At 45.6% G+C, this 22789-nt stretch overlaps 1 protein-coding gene across 4 annotated transcripts in view; it reads left to right on the plus strand.

The window, feature by feature from the left end:
* The window catches only part of LOC144782290 (protein TASOR-like), an 865833-nt gene that overhangs the window by 280794 nt on the left and 562250 nt on the right, over nt 1–22789 (plus strand). The window lies entirely within an intron of this gene.

Raw genomic sequence — 22789 nt, forward strand, 5'->3', positions numbered from 1 at the left:
ACCTCCAGCAACCTGGGAATTCCCCATGCCGTTGTTTTGATTTGTCCTAGAACTCCTGCGAGCACTGAAAGAACGGCCAGTTCTTAGTGACATCTTATATTGACGTCTTATGTCCAACCTTACGTCAAACCCGGCACCTTTCAGGTATAAATATACCAACGTTGCCTTAAGCAAACGCACTGTGGTTTGGAGCAGAGCGGCTATCTACTTGCCCGAGAGCCCAGCTGATGCGAGAGCCCACGGAAGCCGCCCCTTCCCTTTGACGCACTGAGAGAGAAGCTGTCTTTTCTCCTGCCGAGAAAATCCAGCTCCGGTGTTTCCAGATACCCTTCGGGTTGCTGGGATATCGAGTCCTGAGAGTGAGATACCAGACCTCCTACATTCTATTACCCAGGTACGGAGCTGACTAAGCCCTTGAGAGAATTCTTGATTCAGATTCCTTGGCAAAAACCAACTTAACTTAAAACTGCTACTTACTTACTCCTTCCCACGTATTAGGCTTAGGTCGGGTACACCGGGGTAGGCGTAGATTAGAAGCACCAGTTGAGGACGTTAGTTAATGTTTTTATGTATGTATATATTTTATCCATTTTAAAGTATCATATGGCTAAGAAATCATATCAATGCTTTTACAGTATTATTTCATAATACTCCTTTTACTGTACGCACTTTACTTTATGATAAGTATTGGAATTGTGGCAATTCATTTCTCTTGCATGAGAAAGAAGGCTGCTCAATAAATAACACCTTTTTTGAAAACGCCCGTCTTTCTATTTCTCTGCACTCTGGTGAAACTAAGTATGCACGATTGACTGAGTGAAATAACTGTCTATTGTTTTCACACGACTCTAGAGATACACTCTTTATTCTGAGGGAGCAAAGTTGTCATGTTTACGCGGTTGTCAGAAGCTAATCCCTTCTTGTCTAAATCAGGAGAGTTAACTCTTTCCTGAACATTCGAGAAAGTTTCTAGTGACCTCTGAGCTAGCTGGCAAAACTAATTAAGTGTAACATAGTCAGTAGAGACCTAGTCGACCTCAGTGCTACGTCTAAACTGCTGTTAGTTATTCCAATGCGCAGAGCCTATTAGGAATATAGGAACTACACTACAGCGCCACCCATGTGCGCTGACGTCAGTTCTTTCTTTTTCCGCGCCAGCAAGTGCAGATCTGGATAGAGCACGTACCCAAGTCACTTTTTGACTACTTTTTGTAGTCAAAGTGGTGAGGGTACAGGTGCAGGAGCCCTGTTCCCCCTACAGTGTCTAAGTCCATTCTTAGACATTGTAAGTGCAGTGCTGCCATTACAAACTCCACAGCACCATAATGGCTACACTGAAAATGGAGAAGTTTGATATCAAACTTCTCAGCACATTAAACCCACACTGATGTTAGTATGGGATTTAATGTAAAATGTATACAGAGGGCATCCTAGAGATGCCTCCTGAAAACAAGCCTACCACTAGTGTCCTGGCCGAGTGGCTGCTTTCAGCTGCTACCACCAGACATGTTTCTCGACCCCTGAGTCGAGAGCCTGCTGCTCTTGAGGGCCTGAAACAATGCACATCCTAGGACGAGGTGCCAAGCCTCTTCCCCCATTATGGACAGCATCCACGAAGGGGAAGCTTCAAAGGCTTGCCACCTTTATGAGCTTACCTATGCCACTTGCTTCTCCCAGCAACTGGTCCCCACTTGTTCTGACCCCCACTGTGGGCGAGAGAACCAGCAGGAAAACCAAGTGAGGAAGGGAGGTGTGCCCACCTCTGTCATCTCCACCCTTTGGGTGGGGGAGGCGAGGTGAAGCACAATTCTTAGTCCTCACCATCTTGCAGATAGGGGGATCCAACCAACCAGGGAAAGGCTTATGCCTCCCTCCACAGGAGGGTGGCATAATATGGGGTGTACCCACCCCAGGGAAGGGACCCATTGGTCCCAACCTTTTTACCAACCTTTTAGCTACCTGCAACGCCCCTAAATCTAGTATTTAGGGGCACCCCTGAACTTTGCCTCCTCAGACAAGAGCTTACAACAAGAAAAGAAGAAGGACCGAACAGCTCTGCCGAAGCTAGCAAGAGGAAGACACCTACTGACTTGGCTCCGCCCTACTGGCCTGTCCCCACCTGGAACCTGCTCCTGCGAAACCCCAGTGCGTCTTGCAACCAACAACCTTGAAAACGCCGGATGACCTACCTGCATTGAACCACAAAGACTGTGTCGCCCGTGAACACCGGATTTGTTCAACAACAACCTCTGGCCCCGGCCGGAAACCGCGAATCTGCACCACTCTGCCCCCGCCGAGTGGGCAAACACGAGGAGATATCCCCGGGGATCCTGACCAGAGATCCAGCGATCCCTGACCTGCCTCAAGCCGACGCCTGCATCCTCAACTCGGAAGATCCCCCCCTCCCCCCCCTGCAACCAGGAGCTGGTGAGAAGATCGGACCCTAAATGGCCCTCCTGCACCCAACGCCCCACGGCCATGGGTGGCCCAACAGACAGTGCCAAACCAACCCCCAGCATCCCAACTTACCTCTCCAAGTGGTGGTCGCACCCAGAAGACCTTCATCACTGAGCCCGCAGTGCCTTTTCAAACCCTGGAGGTTCCCCATTGCAAACAGGGCGCCCAACGTCAAAACAGCACCCTTCACCCGGCCACCCTAGTGCCGCTGAGGGTGCACCTTTGTTGCTACTTTGTTTCCCCATTTGCCCTGAGCTGAATTCCAGGAGCTTTGCTCCCACAGCCAAGTGGCCTGCTCGTCAGCAGCCGCCAACCGGAGGCCCTCTATCCTCCATTGCATAAGAGTGGGTCTCAGCACTCTGCACCCGGCCGCTCTAGTGCCGCTGAGGGTGTAACAAGAGTGAATCCCTCACCCAGAGGGACCCTTGGGTCTATCCCCAGAACCTTAACTCCCACTACCGGAATACTTACCTTTGAACCGTTAACACTATTTTCCTCCATAGGATGACATTGACTGTTTTTCTTGGAAAAGTTTCCAAGTGTGGAGTTTGAAAACCTAAAGAAATTCCTTAAAATTGCACTAAGTAACAAAAACGATTTGTTCGAGGCATGTGAGCTGTAGTTCACATGCTATTTATAGATCGCCATCTAGTGTTGGGTCCGGATGTTTGCACTTTGTTTTTCTTCGAAGAAGTCTTCCTAGTCACGAGGTAGGTGACTTCTCCTTTAGGTGATAGTGCGCATGGTCATCGACTCCATCTTCAGATTGTTTTTACCACTATCGGGTCCGGATGTTACTTGTTGCTCTCCGGTTCGACACCGATCCTTCGATTTCCCTCAGTGCGTAGAACACTCACCGTTGACGGTATTGTTTCCGACCACGTATTCCATTCTTCGTGTATTCTTGTTATTTTGCGAAAAACTCTTTCGATTGGGGAGCGCGTGGTAGGCCGTTGGGCCTAACCACCTCGATTCGACTTGCAGTCTATGGAACAAACTCCCTTTAAATTCTGCCCTCAGTGTCATGCGAAATACCCGCGCACCGACTCATACGAAGTGTGCTACGTGTGTTCATCACCAGAACACCGAGAACAGGACTGCGACGTGTGCAAGCGTTTCCTCTCCAAAAAGACGCTTCACGACCATCGGGCTTGACGACTCGTCATGCAGAGCCAACACACAGGCTCCATTCCGGACCTCTTCGGACCTGGATTGGAAGAAGCTAGCGATGCTATTGGGCCAAGGAGGAACGGGATCCGATCTCCAGTTCAGAGGGCAGCTCCGACCAGGATGAAGACATCCCGCATGGACAATGTACTGTAAGTATAGTCCCTTCTTTGCTCCGACTCCCAAGTAAACCAAAAAAGAAGGCTCCGGACGAACATGCGCCCTCAGGACCCGGTCGGCACTGAGAGCACGCTTCCGATGCCCCGCCTAATGACTTGGAACCAAAGCCTTCCAAAAAGCCTTCCGGCTCCAAAGAGCCCCATTCCAAGTCGGGCACTGAGCCAAAGCCTTCGGGATCGAAGCTCAAGTCTGGCTCCGAAGCTCATAACTCAGCACCGAAAAATACTAAGGATTGGAAGACACCAACACCCGAAGCCGTCTGAATCGAAAACTTCGGCGCCGAAACAGACTGATGAACCAAAGTCACCTGAAAATCATGGTTTCGACGATCCGCTTGGAAAACCGGACCCAAAACAAAGTATTGTACATACATCCTAAAACTGGGCACATTACCACGCTAAAGAGGAAAAATGATACTGAAGCGGAATATCATATTCCCTTGAAGAGAACTATTGGAACTAACCCTTCCCCTCCTCCTCTTCCATCACTACCTTCTCCTAAGTCTCTACCTGTGCCAACTTTACCTGAACACTCACCACCACATACACCTGACAACACGGGTGATGGGGATGATGATAATGATGATGCTCAGCCAGGACCTTCGGATGAGTGGGACAACTACAACTCTGACTCGCCCCCACACAATGATCCTATCCTGACCTATATCCTACCAGCCCCTCTCCACCAGACAACAGTGTAGGTTATGTTTAATTGCTAGACAGAGCTGCCAATTACCATGGGGTGCAGCTCTACAAAAAATCTAATGAAGAGGATTTCCTTTTCGAAACATTGAACAGTACACAAAAGTCAACACAAATGTTATCCATGCAGAAAGGAATGGCCAGGCATGTAGATGATTTAAGGATCCTGTCAGGGCACGTTTTATTACCCCTAGGGTGGATAAAAAATATAAGCCTGCACCATCTGATCTAGTGTACATAAGAGGACAATTACCCTTAGACTATTTGGTAGTTTCCAATGCATGCAAAAGGGCAAACTCCCAAACCACTGGAGACGCTCCACCTCCAGATAAGGAATCAAAGCTTCTCGATGCTTCTGGGAAAAAGGTAGCCTCCCAGGCAGCTAAGTTCTGGCGCGTATCGAATACAGAGGCGTTGCTTGCCAGATACGACCATGCGCATTGGCATGAAATGGAACAACTCATCCAATTTCTACCCCATGAACATAAATCTAAAGTGCAAGACCTGGTATATGAGGGACAATTAATTTCAAACGACCCAATTAGGTGCTCCCTTGATGCTGCTGACACATCTGACAGAGCGGTGAACACTAGTGTCCTTTTAAGAAGACACGCCTGGCTACGTATATCGGGGTTCAAACCTGAGGTACAGACCTCCATATTGAACACACCTTTTGCTAAAGAACACTTTTTATGGCCAGACGTAGATTCTTCACTTGAAAAGATGAAGAAAGATACTGAAGTGGCTACATCTATGGGAGCCCTTTGGTATACACAAGGCTGTGGTTCCTTTTGGTGCTCTTTCTATTGGGCAGGGTCCAAAAATACTTCCTTGGAAACTGCATCCACCTATAAGGGCAATAACCAACCCTCAGGCTGTAAAAATTACTTCAGAGGGGGTTACAGAAGGAACAAAGGCAGAGGTAGAGGTTCCAGCACACGTACATCCCCTCCAATACAAAGCGGTGACTTGCCCATAGATTCCCCCCGACCACTTAACACCTGTTGGGGGAAGACTGTCAGATTTCCTTCCAACGTCGCAGTCAATAACAGACAAATGGGTTCTACAGATTATCTGTTCTGGTTACTGCTTGGAGTTCATCAACACTCCTCCAAACATTCCCCCAAAGTCACACAAAATTTCACCAGATCATCCACACCTCCTCAAACAAGAGGTACAGTCCCTACTACTACATTTTTTACATACAATCAGACCATTGCCACATGGTAACAGTTCAACAAGTACTACCTCTTTTGCAAAAAGGCGACTTTCTGTCTACTCTAGACTTAAAGGACGCCTACTTTCATATTCCAATCCATCCTGCTCACTGCAAATTCCTCAGGTTTGTGGTAGCAGGTCAACATTACCAGTTCAAAGTACTCCCATTTGGAGTCACCACTGCCCCCAGAGTCTTAACAAAGTGTCTGGCGGTAGTACCTGCTCATCTGAGAAGACCAAGCATTCTTGTCTTCCCATACCTAGACGACTGGCTCATCAAAGCAAGTACGTACCAACAATGCCTCAAGCATACTTCTATAACCATTCTGTTACTTCACCAACTGGGGTTTACAGTCAATGTATTAAAATCTCATCTGGAGCCAGCCAAAACTCAGAACTACCTAGGAGCCTTTTGAGATACTCAAAACGCTCTTGTGTTTCCCAATACAGCCAGAATTCGAAACATTCAGGTGTTAGTTCTTCAGGTTCAAACCAATCAATCGCTTCCAGTTCGAGTTTATATGCAACTGCTGGGAATGATGGTGTCTTGCTTCATGATCGTTTCCCATGCCAATTTGCACATGCGTCCACTTCAGGAATGCTTAGCCAGTCAGTGGAACCAGTCTCACGGTCTGTTAACCGATCTAGTGTTGGTGAGCGGCTCCTCTTATCGCTCTCTGCAATGGTGGAACACACAAAATTTGTCAAAAGGATGTCCCTTCATAGACCCAGTACCACAGACAGTACTAATAGCGGACGCATCCCTTACTGGCTGGGGAGCTCATCTTCAACAACACACAGTACAAGGCCTATGGTGTCAAGAACAAACAATGCTCCACATCAATCATTTAGAGCTGATGGCAATCTTTCTAGCTCTTTAATCTTTTCAGGATTACCTGTCTGGCAAAGCTGTTTTGGTTCGTACCGACAATTTGACAGCTATGTATTGCATAAAAAACAGGGGAGGGACAAACTCTCTCTAGCTGTCCCACTTAGCCCAATACATCTGGTGGTGGGCTATTCACCACAAAATCTATCTCCTAGCAGAACACCTCCCAGGAGTGAACAACCAGATTGTGGACCTCCTCAGCAGGCAGAGGTATAAAATACACGAATGGGAACTTCATACTCACGTTCTCCTCCCATACTTCTAAGTTTGGGGAGTCCCTCAAATAGATTTGTTTGCAACACCCAAAAACACCAAAGCTTGGCCTCCAGGTTCCCACACCCGCTATCCAAAGGCAATGCTCTATGGATGGACTGGTCAGGGATGTTTGCTTATGCTTTTCTGCCTCTCCCACTCATTCCATCAGTGGTTCGGAAACTCAGGCAAACATCTCTCATATTAATCCTAGTAGCTCCAACAAGGGCATGTCAACCCTGGTTCACAACCCTGTTGGAACTCTCCCTGGTACTGCAACAAAAATTACATTTAACTCTGAGTCTCCTCACACAGAGCCATGGTGAAATCAAACACCCAGATCCCAATCAATTGAACCTTTCGATCTGGCTCCTGAAGTCATAGAGTTTGGTTATCTGAACCTTCCACCAGACTGTATGAATATTAAGGAGGCCAGAAGGCCTATCAGAAGAGCCTGCTACTCAACCAATTGGAAGAGATTTGTTATCTATTGCAATAACAATAACATCAACCCTCTTGATGCTTCCATACAGAATTACCTGTTACATTTGCAGCCGTCAGCGTTGGCCTATGCAACCATCAGACTCCATCTCTCTGCGGTAGCAGCTTATCTTCAAAATAGTCAACATTTATCACTCTTTAGAGTGCCTGTAATCAAAAAATGTATGGAAGGACTGAAAAGAATTATACCAGCAAGACTTCCACCTGCCCCAGTGTGGAATCTTAATATAGTCCTCACAATGTTAATGGACCCACCATTTGACCCCATGCACGACTACAGTTCCTCACTTGAAAAACCGCTTTCCTCATTGCAATCACTTCATTAAGGAGAGTGGGTGAACTACAGGCACTAACCATAGAACCTTTTTCCAGCTACACAAAGATAAAGTAGTTCTTCGTACCAATACCAAATTTCTGCCTAAGGTAGTATCTGCATTTCACCTAAATCAGTCTGTTGAATTACCTGTTTTCTTCCCTCAACCTAATTCGTTTGCAGAACGAGCTCTGCACACTGTAGATGTTAGAAGAGCACTGTTGTACTACACTGAGAGAACAAAATCTTTTCGTAAGACCAAACAACTCTTTGTCGCTTATGCACCACCTCACAAGAGCAATCCTCTAGCCAAATCCGGCATTGCTAGGTGGATCATTAAATGTATCCAGATTTGTCATGCAAAAGCCAAAAGGACTCTTAACGGTACCCCCTAGAGCACATTCCACTCGTAAGCTAGGGGCTACTATGGCTTTCTTAGGGAACATCCCTTTTACTGACATCTGCAAAGCTGCAACATGGTCCACATTACACACATTCACCAAGCACCATTGTGTAGATGTATTAGCCAGACAACAAGCTAATGTGGGGAGAGCAGTACCTAAAACTCTGTTTCAGACAACTCCATCAGTTATAGGATAGCCTCCGCTTGGGCGAGACTGCTGTATAGTCTATGCATAGCATGTGAGCTACTGCTCACATGCCTCAAACGGAAAATGCTGTTTACCAAGTATGCATCTGTTCTTGGCATGTAGAGCTGTAGAATCGCATGCGCCTACCCACCTCCCCGGGTACCTGTTGCTGCTGTAGTTCTCTTGTCATTATATATATATATATATATATATATATATATATATATATATATATATATATATATATATATATATACTAGCTTACCCGTCGCACGTTGCTGCTATCTCCGAAGAAAGGAAATTCAAGGAAACTGTACTCAACAACTTCCTAAAGTTTCCTGGCGATCGGATGAATGGTGTTTTAATTCTATTCATTTATTCGAGTGCTTGTGGATACACAATTTTTTGTTTTTTTGTCTTGTGCGTACATCAGTATTCGAAAGATTATGGGGGCCCTGGGGGGGGGCCGATATTTAAAAAAACATTTATGCCAGAAACCTTCGCGGGAGTGTACTCAACAACTTCCCAAAGTTTCATGGAGATCGAATGAATGGTGTTTTAATTCTATTTATTTATTCGAGTGCTTGTGGATACACGATTTTTAGTTTTTCCATCTGGTGCGTCGATCAGTATTCGAAAGATTATGAGGGCCCTGGGGGGGGCCGATATTTAAAAAAAATGTTATGCCGGAAACCTTTGCGGGAGTGTACTCAGCCACTTCCCAAAGTTTCATGGCGATCGGATGAATGGTGTAGTAATGTATAAAGGGCAAACAGGCAGACAGACATACTTTCTATTTAAAAAAAATGTATGCCAGAAACCTTCGCGGGAGTGTTCTCAACAACTTCCCAAAGTTTCATGGCGATCAGATGAATCGTGTAGTAATGCATAAAGGATAAACAAACAGACAGACAGACATACGTTCGTATATATATATATATCTATATATATTCAATCAGAACAGGTAGCCTTTTGCACTACAAAGCCCAGGATGCAGTGCGCCTGAGACACGCCCATAGAGGCAGGTGAGAGCTATTTGAGTGGACACTACCAGAAACTGTTTGATTGACCTTCATGAACATTGCCTCTGAGGAAAGGGTCATCCCTGAAACGCGTCAGGCTTTTATGTTCGAAGGAGACTCTGAAATCTGCTGGGGATCGAGCAAGTGAAATGGATTCAAATAAACATGCTTATTGAAAAACTTCGTGTGGCAGTGCTTCGCAAAATACTACCTGTTCTGATTGAATACTTTTCGGCTGTTGCCCAGTCGAGAAGCAAGTTCCACCTTGAATGAGGGTCCATGCAGGCTTTTTGTAAGAGCTTGTAGTTATGGAACGAAGGCAGGCGCAGCGCCAACACAGGTGGTGCTGCCTTGGACACGTTTTCGCTGCTACAAGTACGCTTCCTGACAGGTTCCAGTGCTCTCCTCGCTCCACTGGGAGAATATTGGTTCCAATTGCAAGGTTGAAGAAGCAGCCCCACTGTGGGTTAAAGGATAGTGCACTACAAAGTCCAGGATGCAGTGCGCCTGAGACACGCCCATAGAGGCAGGTGAGAGCTATTTGAGTGGACACTACCAGAAACTGTTTGATTGACCTTCATGAACATTGCCTCTGAGGAAAGGGTCATCCCTGAAACGCGTCAGGCTTTTATGTTCGAAGGAGACTCTGAAATCTGCTGGGGATCGAGCAAGTGAAATGGATTCAAATAAACATGCTTATTGAAAAACTTCGTGTGGCAGTGCTTCGCAAAAGGCTACCTGTTCTGATTGAAAAAAATATATATATATATATATATATATATATATATATATATATATATATATATATATATATAACCAAATACCTCCAAAGTAACGAAGTACACCAGGACACACGGAGTTCGTTGCAAAATTTAATGGCAAGATGAAAAAGTGCGACGCGTTTCGCCGATAAGGCTTGCTCACGCTGAGCAAGCCTTATCGGCGAAACGCGTCGCACTTTTTCATCTTGCCATTAAATTTTGCAACGAACTCCGTGTGTCCTGGTGTACTTCGTTACTTTGGAGGTATTTGGTTTGGATTTACAGGCCTGTCGGTGGCCTAACCAGGACCGCGCCACGACAGCCCAAAGTGCACAGACCGGCACTGGAGGATAGAGAAGAATATATATATATATATATATATATATATATATATATATATATATATATATATATATATACATATATATACATACATATGCATGGGCATCTTGTTGTGTATTGATTTAGATTCCGTCTGAATTTCCCGATTCATGCCCTTATATAGGTACAGTTCGCATTGCCCTTATATAGGCATAGAAAACCCAGTCCTTATTTAGGCATAGTTTATGCTACCCAAATGCAGGCATGGCTACTTACATCCCTTCATCTAAGTCACTACAAGTTCTTGGAAAACCAGACTCTTAAGCCTTTAGGACCTACCCTCGCTTGGATATTGATTTCTCCAAGAAACTCATTTATTATGCATGTAAATCTATTCCTTAGGGGTTCATTCCTGACGTTCATATGCCCGACTTTTACGTCAATACTGGCATTCCTAAACACCTTTAAGGTATAAATATACCTTCACTTGCTATGGCAAGGCACTGTTCGGTTCAGACGCGGCTCGCCACAGCAAGTTCCGAAGAAGTCAACTCCCCAACTGACGCACTGACCAGACGCTGCCATCCTCCTCGCAGAGAATCCAGCTCCAGTGTTTCTGACTCCCCTTGCGGGGTGTTAGAGATCGAGTCCCGGGGAAGAGATACCAACCTCTCCCATTCTAAGGTATGGAGCTGATTAGAACCTAGAGAAACCTTGGCAATTCTTGGCAACTAAACTATAGCTAAAACAGCACCTACTTCTTCCCTCGTACTAGACCTAGGTTAGGTACACTGGGGTAGGATTATTTTAGAAGCACCAGTTGAGTATTTTAGCCTGTGTTATTTATGTATGTATTTTTATATATGTCATAGCTGCAGACCATGCTATTACAGTATTATTTTATATTACTGTTTACGCTGTACGCATTATACTTCGCATTTCTGTTTTACGATTGTTACAGTTCATATCTCTTGCATGAGAAAGACTGTTCAATAAACCCCTTATTTATTGAAACGCCCCTCTATCTATTTCTATGCAACTCTGTAGAAACGAAGCATGCACAATTGACTGAGTGAAATGGTTATCTATTGTTTCCACGACTTTGAAGATATTGTTCCGACTCTAAGTGAAACAAAGTTGTCATGTTTATGCGGTTGTCAGAAGCTAATCCCTTCTTGTTCATTCGAGAAAGTTTCGAGTGACCTCTGAGTTAGCTGGCACACACAAGTAATTACGTTTAATGTACTCGATAGAGACATACTGACCTCAGTTCCTATGTCAAAACTATAGTGTATATTATTTCAATGCGCAGAACCTATTAGGGATATAGGAGCTACACTACAATCGCTATTGTAACGAGCATGGCGAACCGCATATCTCCCAGAGGCCAAAAAAGCTTTACGAGTATCGCCAAAAAACTACTATGCGGCAATTCGCTCAGCCAAGAGCCAATATTTTGCTGGGAGAATCGCCAAGGCCCAAAATAATAGCAAAGACATTTTTACTATTGTACAAAGCTTCCTTTCGCCATGTGTGGAGCAACCGAGGCTGCCTTCCTCCTCTGAGTGGTGCGAGGAGCTTTCCTCGTATTTTGTGGGAAAAATTGATAGGATACAGTTAGACCTCCAGGCTGTGTGCAACAGTTTTAATTCCCCCCCGTCACTCCCTCTGTTTTCAGGGGTTGGATCTACGGCTCAGTTCACGGCCTTTTCCCCCCCGGCTGAATTGGACATCCGGGAGATACTTGAGACATTGAAGTATGGCTCCCCCGCCGACCCTTGTCCGGCTAGAGTCCTGGGCGGGGTAGCTGCTATGATCTATAAAGAGGTCACCCAGATTGTCAACCTTTCACGGTCTTCCGCATGCGTTCCGGCGTGCAGGAAACAGGCTAAACTGTTGCCCCTTTTGAAAAAGTCTGGGGCTGACCCCTTGGCCCCATCCAGCTACAGACCCATTTCACTACTTCCAGCTTTGACCAAAGTATGTGAGAAGGTGGTCTTTAAACAGCTGGATCATTTCATCGAGTCCTCCCAGCTACTCTACCCGTCTCAGTCGGGGTTCCGTGCTGCGTACAGCACAGAGACGCGCTGGTTGATGTGTCTGAGGCTATCCGCGAGTGCCTGGATGGAGGTGGCAGAGCGGTCCTGATACTACTTGACCTCTCTGCCGCCTTCGATACGGTGCCACACGCCCAGCTCCTTACCCGCGGGGGTCAACGTTAAGTCCCCTTCTTTTTAATGTTTACCTGACCCCTTTGATCTACCTTGCTGAACAACTAGGGGCCAAGACAATGGCCTACGCTGACGATACTCCGCTCCTGTTTACTTGGCCTAAGGACAATCTTGACACATCATCAGTCCACCATTGTCTATCTTCCATTTTTCGCTGGTTAGCCCTTGCTCAGCTAAAATGTAATGAAGAAAAATATGAGGTCCTCTTTTACGGATCATTTCCTGACAATTTTAGGGACCTCCTATGGCCTCCAGACTTGCCCTCTCCTAAAAACATGGGCCGCCCTGCAAAAAATCTTGGGGTCTGGTTAGGGAGTAACCTAAAATTTGAAGAGCACATAAAAAAACTAACGGCATTTGCTTAGGTACTCTCAGGGCTTTTTTCCTCTCCTTCCGAGAGAAGCAAAGGAAACTGTTTCGCGAGCCTTGATTTTGTCAAGACTCGATTATGCGAATACCCTCTATAGTGGCCTTCCTGCCTACCTAATTCAGAGGCTCCAGGTGATCCAGAATGCTGCTGCGCGCCTTTTGTTGCAACTTCCCAGGAGATCCAGCGTTCGGTCTCACTTGCTGAGTCTCCACTGGCTACCCGTGGCGCACAGGAATCTGTTTAAAACGCTAGTACTTGCGTTCAGAGCAATTCATCAGACAGGCCCCAGATATTTGAGGAAAAGATTTGCCCTATACATCCCATCCCGCTCCCTTCGGTCAGAGAATCAATGCCTAATGGCTGTCCCAAAATTCAAATATGCCAGAATAGGAGGCCAATTGATCTCAGTTAGGGCGGCAAGGGCATGGAACGCCCTTCCTCTCACACTTAGATCGGTTCAGTCAATCGAGATTTTTAAGAAAAGACTCAAAACCCATCTGTTCAAACTCTGGTAGTAGGCACCTGACTCTGATTTCTTTATCTTTCTCCTCCCCTAACAGTCTGCTTGTATTTTACATCCCGCGCCAGGATACTATTTCAGTAATTGAGCGCGCTACAAAAGCCTTTAATAATAATAATAATAATAATAATAATAATATTCTTTACTACTACTCCATTCTCTCACCCTCTGCGGAAAACAATCTGAAGATGGAGTCGATGACCATGCGCACTATCACCTAAAGGAGGAGTCACCTACCTCGTGACTAGTAAGACTTCTTCGAAGAAAAACAAAGTGCAAACATCTGGACCCAACACTAGATGGCGATCTATGCATAGCATGAGATTTTACAGCGCTACATGCCAAGAACAGATGCATACTGGATAAGTAGCATTTTCCTTCTTACCGGTTTACAGGAAATGTTCCAGTGTAGTATCCAGGTATACTACACTGTGTAAGAAAAGTAATCTCAAAAGTAACTTACCTGTACATTTACCAAAAACCCTATACAAAGTATATGTACTGTATTCTCAAAAACATTGCATTATCAGTAGCCTTACTGTAATCAAACCAAAGTACATTTAGAATTGCACTTCAAACTGGTTACAAACTGCATTACTACTTTGAACTATGTATTGCTTACCTGTGCATGGCTTGCTTGGTTCTAGAAAATAAAATAACTAAAATATTATTTTTATACAATTGGTCTGAAGTTCAGTCTTTGAGTGTGTGAAATCATTTGCTGACTGAGTGTGTACAACAAATGCTTAACATTGTCCTCCGATGAAGCCTTAGTGCTCGACCATACTGCCACAAATAGAGAGTAAGGTGCTATCTAACTTTACTTCTCCCTACCTTTGGGGTTCCACTGGACTATGTGCACACTATACCTTACTTTGGTGTAGTATATACAGAGCCAGCTTCCTACCAAGAGTATTTCTGAATACTTCTAATGGCAAAAGTTAATGTGATTCATTTGTATTTCTATATTGTATATGCTGGGGTGTTACAATCACCATGAACAAACAAAACCTTTCACAATATTAATTAGTGCTTGGTGATTTCATGTTAGTCCACCAGAGAGTAAGGATCACAGATCATATGTTATAAACAATGCTAATTGATAATTTAAAACACAACAAAGGTGGGCTGAATTTGCAATTGTGAACATCAGGTACAATGTCTGGATGTAAGGGGATCCGTCGGACAGCAGGCTTTTATTCTTTAAACAACATTTTACATTTCTTTTAGCTGGACCGGTCGGGAACCTTGAGTAGAGGCATTGGATGGAGTTGTTCCCCTGCCACTCAATGTAATAGCAAAAATAAAAGCAGTTCCTGCACACTGATTCTCATAGCTCCGTACTGGCCAATATAATTTTAGTTCTGAGATAGGATGCAACTGGTGCAGGTTTGGCCTGTTTTACTGAAATTGTCAACAAACACCTTATCCAGGCGCAGAGATCAGGAGCTTCATCTCAATCCACAATCGCTCAAACTAGCAGTCTGGATTCTGAGCATCATGAAGTTGGATAGTTAAACATCCTGCAGGACTGCAAGTGAGTCTGAGCGCAAGCCAGGGCTCTGTCGCCCAAAAAAATGTTTACTGCTCAATGTAAAATATTTTGTATGTCTGTAGTACTAACGGATTCCATCCTTGACAACTCCAAGCCCATCATAAACTACCACACCTTTTGCACTTAGCAAAATCCGCCCTTAAACATGCATCGATCAGAGTTCCTCTGGCAACTATCTCCTGCTTCAAATGTACACCAGATGAACCATCTATTTGGCCACACAGAATCGTAAAGAGTTTTTGAAAGTTTATTCAGAAAATTCCCACCATCTTGAATGCTACTAGCAACCAGGGAGTTTAAATACAGTGCTTTTACATCTAATGTCCCCTCCGTTTGAACCTATTCATAAATTGAACTTAAAGTTTCTCACTTGGAAAATAGCATTTCTTTTGGCAGTAACTTCAGTGAGACGAGTTAGTGTGATCTATTTGTTCACCATCATGGAACCCTTCATATAGTGCTCAAAGAAAAAAAATAATTTTGAGAACCAATCCCAAATCTATTCTAAAATTATCAAGCGAGTTGTGTCTGAACGAAACGCATCCAAAGAAAAGAAATTTAAAAATCCCAATGACTCCAGCTGAAAGAACTCTTCATTACCTGTATGTTAAAACACACCTTAAGTTTTATCTGCACAGAACCAAACCTATACAAAATTACAATCATCTGCCAGTAGCTTTCTCAGCACCACATAAAGATTACCTTGTAACAAAACATGGTATTTCAAGATGGGTGGCTGCTACTATAACTTTCTGTGACCCAAAAGCAGGAAGACCCTTGACACAGACAGTAAAATCTCATTCTGCAAGAAGCATGGCTACTTAATTAACACTGTATTCTGCAGTCCCGCTACTAAACATGTGCCGAACAGAGACGTGAAGTACCACGAGTACCTTCACAAAGCTTTTCTGCCTGGAACCATTTGTAAACAGAGATGCAGGGGGGTGGTGCTGGTGGTTCTTCATCATCTGTTCAATTAAAAGTGAACCTGTTTTCTTTCCCACTATCCTCGTGTAATATATATTACGTTTAAAAAAGTTAATTCTGTTGCTATTCTGATTCAAGCTTGTGAATATATGAAAGATCCAATGCTGGAGTAAAAACTAGTTACTTAGCTGTAACTGTGATTCAATGTCAGGACCGGAGGCTTCGGATTATGCTCTCTTTGCTTTATTCTCAATAGAAGGCATTTTAAAAACTTCAACCCAAACCACATTTCCCAAACACTCTCTGGAAAGTGGTTAGCAAAAAAAGAAAGAAGGGACAACATATCCCTCAGTCCAATCAACCAATCCAGGCGCTGGATCCATGTCATAGTCCCTTGTCGACCCCTTGTTCTTCCTCTTTCTTTGCTGCTACTCAGCCATGTGCGAAGTGATTTTCTTTCCCTGTCTGAAAATGTCTCTGAGCAGTTTAAAATTGTTTGTTTAGCAGTCACCGGACCGCGTTTCTGCCTCCCGCCACTGCTATTGCTTCTCATTATGTATTTTTGTGTCTTTTGATGTTATTTGCAGTGTTACAATTAATTGCCGGGTCTGTGTTTTGCCCGGGGCTAGCGAGCTAAGGACTTTCCTGACCATTTGCTTTTCACTTGCTCTCTCGCTAGCGGTCTTCGCCGTGGCCCCTGGATCATTTCTAGGGCCTACGCGGGACCGTCCCGAGTCCCCTGTGGCGAGGCGCGCCCTCTACCTCCGGCCGCTAGGGGTGCTGTGACACCTTTGATTTTTTTAGTGGTGCATCAGCGTCTCTATGGCAATGGCGAGCGGAATTCAAATCAGTCACAGCACTCGCATTCCGCCCACCGTTGCCTGAAGCCTAGCAGCCCCTGGAGACTTGCACCCTCAGAGGAGGGTCAGTAGAGCTCTGCTCTTGCCCCATTTGACACTCTGAGCTTGCTCTGGCTCGGTGTGAGTGTTTTTCTTGATTGACGCCCGTGCAGGGTGTAATTGGTGTTGCTTTTGCTGGGCATTTTTTCATAGCAGGCTGAATAAGGGCCTGCAGGGACACGCTCCAGGGTGCATTTATACTGCCATAAGAATTGGTCAGTAAGCCAGTTTGTTCTTTAATAGCAGGGTGGTGTCCCTGAGGTGTTTCTTTGCACCTCTGGTGTTTTCTGTTTTGTGGCTGTGTCCCTGTGTTAATCTGCTGGCCCCAGCATATATCATGCAGTATACTCTGCTGTGGAGGTGTCGCTGGCACACTAATGTGTTAAGTCCAGGGCCAGAGTATATCACTCACCCTCTTGTCGAAGCAGGCGGACATGAGTTGGGAGGAGGAACCCCTAGCCCAGTTACCCTGGGATGATGACTTCTATGATGCTGTTGACGGGTCAATCTATAGGGCCATAGAGTAAGTTATGGATCCTATGGAGGACCGTTTAACCCAAAAGCTGGAACAGTTTTACGCTAAGTGGACCCCGCTAGCACCGGCTGTCCCCCCTCGCCCGCTATCCCCAGCACCCCTCAAAGGGAGAATGAGAGTGACCCAGTGCCTGCGAAACGTCCCAAGGTGGATGGGGTTGATCAAGATGCATTCGAGCATCTATGGGCGGCCTTCTTAGCTCAAACCTGCCCCAGCTACTCCCTGTAGACTCTTCCCCTTCACCTATTCCTGCTCGTCCTCCCAGTCCTTCCCAGGGGTTTGTGGATGATACCCAGCCAGATACGGATGAGGAGCCCGGCCCTTCAAGACCATGGCGTCCGGCTACATCAATGGGCTCCACAGAGCCTCAGGGGCGCAGTACCGGGACCGATATGCTAGACCCGGAGTTGTTATTGCACCCCTGGTCCTCTGAATGGACCCCTTCGGCGAAGGTGGCCAGCTACGTGGCGAGCAGGATCCGCACTTCCATGGGCAAGGAAGCCCGTAGCCATCTTCGTTCCGTGTGCCCTCTCCCCTCCATTGATGGAACACCCGAACTGAATCCCAGAATGGTCATTTTCTTTGCGAAATTGATAAAGGACGCTAGAAAAGGGATATACCGTTCCTGGAGGGCATGCCAGGATAAGTTGTCGGATGCCCACAGTCAAATCACCATGATTTTAGACATGGCGGAAGAAGCCAAGAGTACCGGAGCCCTGATTTCTCCAGAAGCCATCTCAGGTTAGGCCCAGCACACTGTGGTGTTCCTTGGGAACACCAATTGTGCTCTTTCAACAGAGCGCATGCGGTCCTTTTTAATAAAGGTGGACCCCAAGTTAGGGGATTTAGCTAACTCGGGCGGTGGACCAGGGAGGTTTGTTTGGAGAGCCATTCATTAAAGAGTTGGGCAAGTTCGTGAACGCATTCACGTCGCTTGACAAAGCCCCTACTTCAATAAAGTTTTTCTCCCGGGTTTTCGGTGGGACCGGTCAAGGAAGGGGGCGCTCGACCTGCCAGGCCCCCAGAACTCCAGGGGAAAGGCTCCAGGCAAGGTCACTTCCAGAACCACTCAAGTTACAACAATTTCTACCCCTCACGAGGAAGGCGTTTCAGAAGTCGTGGCTTCCGTGGAGGAGATCATTCCTCTAACACCGGTAAGTGTTTTGACCGATTCTCTGGTGAGAGTGGGTGGCCGGTTGGCCGAGTTTCTGTATGCGTGGATGGCAGTCACGTCCGTTGCTTGGGTTTTGCAAAGGGGCCAAGGTTTTCAGATCTAGTTTTGCGGCGAACCCAAACAGACCTATCCATTTTTCGCATCAGGAAGAGGAGCTGGTAGGCGCAGAAGTCTCTGGGCTCTTAAGCAAAAGAGCTATATGTCACACCGTCTTACACCCGCAGGGTTTCCTCAGCAACATGTTCGTAGTGGACTAAACAGATGGGTGACAGCACCCGGTCCTAAACCTCTGCGATTTCAACGAATGACTAGTTTATCGCCATTTCAAGATGGAGGGTATTCACCTCTTAAGGGACCTGCTGCGTCCCGCGGACTGGATGGTTTGGTTGGATTTAAAGATGCCTACTTGGCCATTCCTATTTTTCCTCCTCACAGAAGGTTTCTTCAGTTTCTGTGGCGGCATCAAGTGTATCAGTTCAGCACACTTCCTTTCGGGCTCTCCTCCGCTCCTTGGTGTTTCACGAAGGTGCTCAAGCCGGTGGTGGAATTCCTGAGAGCGTGCAAGACCAGGTTAATTGTGTATATAGACGACATGCTTTTGTTAGCTCAAGACCCGCGGGTCCTTCGAGACCAGTTGCAGCAAGCTGTCAGTCTTCTAGAAGGCTTGGGGTTTGTAATAAACACGAAGAAATCTGTGTTGGTTCCAGCCGAGAAGGTCACATTCATAGGGTTTGTCATAAATTCCACAGAGGCAACACTCCGCCTACCACCGTGGAAACTGACAAAGATACGTCATGAACTGCGGCGCACCTTGGCCAAAGGAACGGTTCCTCTTCGTCAGATTGCCCGCATAGTAGGGTTACTCTCGACCTCCATCCAGGCAATTTTTGAAGGTCTGTTACATTACCGGGCTCTGCAGTGCCTCAAGGCGAAACATCTTCGCAGAGGAGTCCCTTATTCCCATCCAGTTACCCTGTCAGAGGAAGGACAACACGAAGTTCGTCCTGTGTCCCGTTAAAAATGGACAATATATCGGCAGTCAGGTACATACACAACCTAGGCGGCACTCGCTCCAGGGTGCTTTCGGATCTGGCTACAAATCTGTGGCAATTTTGCCTCGACCACCACATTTCGCTTTCGGCGGAATACCTTCCCGGTCGGGAGAATCTAGTGGTGGATTTGCAGTCTCGTCTTTTCAGAGACTCCAGCCTTTGGAAATTATATCTGGACTTTTTTTCTCTGGTGCAGGACCTTTGGGGTCCTTTTTCCGTGGATCTTTTTGCCTCCAGACTGTATTATCAGCTTCCTCAGTTTCTCAACTGGAGGCTGGATCCTTTGGCAGTGACCACAGATGCCCTTTTGCAGGATTGGATGCAGGAGCAGCCCTATGCATTCCCACCCTTCGCGATGATCATCGGAGTGACAGCCCATGTTCGAAGGCAACAAGCGAGTGTGGTTCTCATCACTCCCATCTGGAGGTCGCAAGTTTGGTTTCCAGTTCTTCTAGAGCTTTCTTGTGATTTTCCAATCTGACCCCCCCCCTACTTTCCAGAACTTCTTCTGAGCCCGGATCAGCTTCCTCACCAGATGGTGCTCAACAGACCCCTGCGCCTTATGGCATGGAGGATTACAGGGGCAGATGGTCCCTCCTAGGCCTTTCGGAATACGCTGAGAACCTCTTGTCCAAGATGTGGGCGGGCAGTAGCATTAAGCAGTATCGATCTGCCTGTAGGCGATGGTGTGGTTGGTGTATGCGACAGGGTTGTGATCCCGTGGGCTTAGATGTAGTTCAGGTTCTAAATGTTTGGGCGAGTTTGGCCCAGCAAGGCCTAGCCTACCGTTCTGTGAACACCTTCTGGTCCGCGATTTCAGCGCATTCCCCGGTCCAAGGCAAACCTGTAGGAGAACATCCGTTTGTTTGCCGGCTACTGCAAGGCCTCTGTTTATCACTTCCCTCCCAGAACCGTGGTACACGGAGCTGTGGGATGTGAATAGGGTGCTTAATCAGTTTTTGTCCTGGCAGGCTAAGGAGTATTTGTCAAGAAAGGAGTTATCAGCAAAGCTAGCTATGCTCCTTTGTCTGGTTTCATGCAGAAGGTTGAGTTTTTTTCTCCTTCGGGGTGTCTTTAGCCATCAGACATATAACTAAGAGTCATGCTCGAGTGATCGAGTACCCAGCATTTCCAGACTCTCCTAAGCTTTGTGTGGTGAGCTGCTTAAAAGCCTATGAGGACATGTCTTCGGAGCTTAGACCTCCAGGAGAGAGACAACTTTTGATTGCTCTCCCAAAACCACACAAGGCCCTCCCCCACGATAGCGCGTTGGGTTATGCAGGACGCAGGCTGTAACGGGCAATTAGTGGAACTACTGTCATCTGTTATTTGTTGATGTGTAAAATCAATAAAATTTTGTTTAAAAAAAAAAATGCAGGACGCAGGCATTAGCCTTCGCCAGTTTGCTGCTTATTCGGCTCGGGGAGCAATGGCTTCTAAAGCGTTCACACTTGGAGCACGTCTAGAGGACATTATGAATGCAGCGGATTGGTCCTCCGACTCCACCTTTAAAAGGCATTAAGCCGATTATTGATATGGCTCATTTGGTGGTAAGTAAGCTTTAAACTAGTATAATCCGAAGCCTCCGGTCCTGACATAGAATAAAAATTTCATAGCTATCGTAACGGAAAGTTGCAATTCTATTAAGGACTCTGAGGCGAGGATTATCCCACCCAGGGCTCTACGAGACATCCGTTGAGAGTAAATACACATTTTGACTTGTTTTTTTCAGTTGCTCTACGTTGCCATTTCCTGCATTGTTTTATGCGTGTGAGAATCTTTATGGCTCTTTTGTTCTTGGATGCAACATGTTCGTGTCTAGTGACTTGTTAACCTCGATACCCTTGCTTGCAGGTTATTGCCTTGATTTGGTCTTCTAGTCCTAATTTTGTCATTTGGTTCCAGGTTATGATGCCCGGAAACAGGACGGCTAAAGACAATCTAATGGCGTACTCGTGCAAGGAAAGAGTAAGAGCAAGAGGCTGACTAGGGACTATGGCATGGATCCAGTGCTTGGATTGGTTGATTGGACTGAGGGATATGTTGTCTCTTCTTCTTTTTTTGGTAACCACTTTCCCGAGGGTGTTTGGGAAATGTGGTTTTGGTTTGAAGTTTTTAAAATGGCTGCTATTGAGAATAAAGCAAAGAGAGATAGCATAATCCTCGCCTCTGAGTCCTTAATAGAATTGAAACTTTCCGTTACGATAGCTAGGAAACGTTTTATTCTCCAGTATTGATATCTTTATTAGATTCACAAGTGACCCACCATCTTCCCCAAAAGAGGCTAGTCTCAGTCATTTCATCTATGCTTTGGTATTTCCACAGCTTTTGCTACGAAATCTTGGCTTTGACCTCTTGGAAGGGTGAGTCAAAAAGCACTTCCATCTCATTGGCTGAAGTTTGGGTGTTATAAAAGGAGGCGAATGTGCAAATAAATTGAGCAGTGCCTATGGCTGTAATAGCTATCCGTGCTTTATTCTGTTTTTTCGAAGTTATCAAGAGACTCCCAATTCAAGAATGGGCAATAATCCAAGCATGTGAATCCATGAAAGACCCCAATTCTTTAGAACCACAGTTACAGGTAAGTAACTTGTTTTCTATTATCATATTTTGCTTTGCATCAACATTCAGTGTATATCAATAGCTCAAAGCCTATTATTCTACTTAGTGTTCACCTGTGGTGAACAGGATCGTATGTTATTTCATGTTATTTCATGAGTCTTCCTGTGAGTCGATCTATAGAGAGGGAAGTAGTGCCAACTTTTATCTAAGGTATACAAGAACAGCAGTAAACAAACCTGATTTTAGTTCCTCAGTATTACCTTCGAGATGCCAAGTGGATTGTTTCTGCCTACTGCATACCCTATAATTGGACTTTGCATAGTGAACCAATGGAGGGGCGCTGACTGAACTACCAAGAAGGTAGAGAGATATTAAATGGATATATTCCTAGAAGGTTAAATGCTCGGTTATATGTTAAGCATAATATTTTCATTAATATTTCTAATGAGTACCTATGCTAATGTTTGTTCATTACAAAGTAAAGATGCTGCCTGCCTTTGAGAGAAGTGGGCATATCCAATATTTGTTACGCAGAAATCAAAGTGACCTTTCATATTTAAACAAGGCATTGATTATGCAGCTGGTTTTAGCT

This window comes from Lissotriton helveticus, chromosome 9 (genome assembly GCF_964261635.1).
Source record: "Lissotriton helveticus chromosome 9, aLisHel1.1, whole genome shotgun sequence".
Lineage (NCBI taxonomy): Eukaryota > Metazoa > Chordata > Amphibia > Caudata > Salamandridae > Lissotriton > Lissotriton helveticus.